Genomic DNA, 2643 nt, shown 5'->3' on the forward strand with positions numbered 1-2643 from the left:
CCGACAGGCGTCGTCTCTGAATCCCCAGGCTAGTGCCAGGCAGCTTGGAACAACTCCTGCTGCCGGTCGAGGTAGTATTAGGAACCAAGCTGAGTTTACCTATAAGTACAAATCATTCTTAATCGTACCCTTAAGCGAGTACTTCGTCCCCTCAGACCAGGGACACGTGAACGGTCGTTCACATAGAGTTTGTATACTCTAGGAAGCCTACTTCCTCAGCGCAAGGTGCTGTGTGACCCCGTCACAATATGGACCTTATTTGATGACCAAGTACTGTGGTGAAGCGCTTATGAATTTTGTTTTGGAGAAGAGTGGATCAGAAAGAGTCGATGTCTAAGTGTGGTCGATGGACCACTGATCACGTCGGATCAATGGACGATGATGAGCCGGAGATCAGAGATCATAACCGAACGGCCACGATCGATGATGAAGGGTAGCTGTGAGGTTCGGACATGATCGACAGTTGAAAAAGGAGAAAGCCTATCTACGATGACGCAAGCAACGATCCGCTTTCAAGATGCACTAATCCCGGACCGGCAATCACCGATTGCTTCTCTCCGTTGAGGCGGTCAGGGAGTAGATATGGACAATCGAAGGATCCCGATCGACGATCCGATTGGCAATCGGAGATCGACATATAGATCGGAAATCAATCTAAAATCATCGATCAAGATGGCGATTGGCGATCACGATAGCAATCAAAGGTAAAGAATCGCTTGATCGGCGGGAAGATTGGTAGATCCAACATGGGGATGGGTTTGACAATAGATAGGCGTAAGATGTAGACTGGGTTGGGAAGTAGGTAGACACATGGAAAAAATCAATCAGAATCCGTTTCTCTTAAACGTGGATAAGCCGTCATCGGTCACCACAAAAGGGAGGATACTTTGGCCCTCTCAAGTTCGATGAATACGTAGGTAATGGAAACTAGCGTCATAGTGGAAGATCTGGCCAGATCTACCAACACTAGCGTTTCTTATTTATTATATATTGCGTTCAAGCGTACCCGATCAACCATACTTTGGTGCTTGGCTGGTGGTCGGATTCACGCTCACCCTCGAAATCATCGCTATTGGAAGCAGCAAGACACCAGGAAAGGAAATGAACACAGTCAACCTGGCAACCCTACGACCTCGGATCAAGTTCTGGTCGTTAGATCGGAGCCGATCAGAATCGATCAGGGTCTCGATCTAGATCGTACACTCCGACGTTGAGCGAACAGTTTCTGCGCTGCCCCACGAACACCACATACCGCCGGGACGGTTAAGTCTACACCTTCGGAGTCTATTGAGAGTAGATATCGCTGGCCACGGATCGTTGGAAAATCCCACTGTAAGTGTGTGAATGACGATCGGTCTCAATCAGATTTGGGCTGGTCCAGCTACACCACAATACAAACATCATACCAAAAATGCGAGTTGAAGGTATGATGGAGTGAGGCCTCCCACGCTACAGGCAACCTAGTGTATATTCAGCTGAGAAGGGCCATGGGGACAATGTGGGTGGAATCATACGTATATTAACGATGAATTGTAAGTATGGGCTTTATATACATCATATGTCAGATGAAGTGCTCAAAATTGCACAAAAGTACTTTTGTGCACCTGTGGTGTATTCTGACTCTAACGCCATATGTCTACCAGCAGTGACGGAAACTCCGAGCGTTGACGGGCGTGGACGATACGGCGCATCCTTCTTGACCATTGTCGAATAGATGTGCTCCGCTGCCGCAGCCATTGTAAGGTGTCCATGACCTGGTGACACCAGTCAGCCCACTTCACGACGACATCAGTGCCAGCCACCTCTGGGCATCGATGGGTACGATAGGACTCTTGATAACCAGGTTGCCAGCTATCCAAGTGGATCCTTTCGTTTCCTTTCATGTTGCATACTTGCTGACACCACTAAGCTATATGTCTTATATTTACTGCACTTTGAGATTGATAAGGTGTGTTAGTCCAGTCTTGATGCTCATTTCTCAATCTGCCGGCTTCAGCACAAGCCGACAGACTAACCCACTCGGCTACAAGTTTCCAGCAGGATCGCCACCTGCCGTGCCCTGTGGTCAGTTTCGTCTACTTACCCTTCAACATCTACGACTTCTTCAATATCGGTATCCAGACCGCACCACAGCACTTTCGCGCAATGTACAACACAGCCCTGATGGAGATTAGTGCGATCTGATGAGTGGAGCCACGCAGCGGAAAATAGTCGGGCTGAATCAAGGGTTTAAAAGGTTTCGACATGATTGTATTACCTAAATCACGCGAGGCAATACTAATACAATGTGATGCTTATGAGCACATTGAAGATGTACAAGAGAGGAAAAGGCTTCTTAGTTTAAATGGTACTATATCATTTTCCGGGCAATACACTTGAATCTATGTGGCTCAGCACTATTCTCAAAGTTATAGTGTTACAATAAAAGAAAATCAGTGCAAGGCTTTGTAACGTGTTTGTTTACTCTGAAGTACGAGATCGGTCCTAAGGACGGAGCGCCATGGGTTAACTATATTAATGTGGCTGTTCCTTTGAATAATATCCCTTTGCCTTTGCATCAATGGCTCTATTCAACATTGGTACTAATTGTGCCTGTCAGGACGACTTATAGCACTGGCGTTAGTTGTACCAGGTAATTTTTTT

The sequence above is a fragment of the Phytophthora parasitica genome (genome assembly GCF_000247585.1).
Source record: "Phytophthora parasitica INRA-310 unplaced genomic scaffold supercont2.11, whole genome shotgun sequence".
Lineage (NCBI taxonomy): Eukaryota > Oomycota > Peronosporomycetes > Peronosporales > Peronosporaceae > Phytophthora > Phytophthora nicotianae.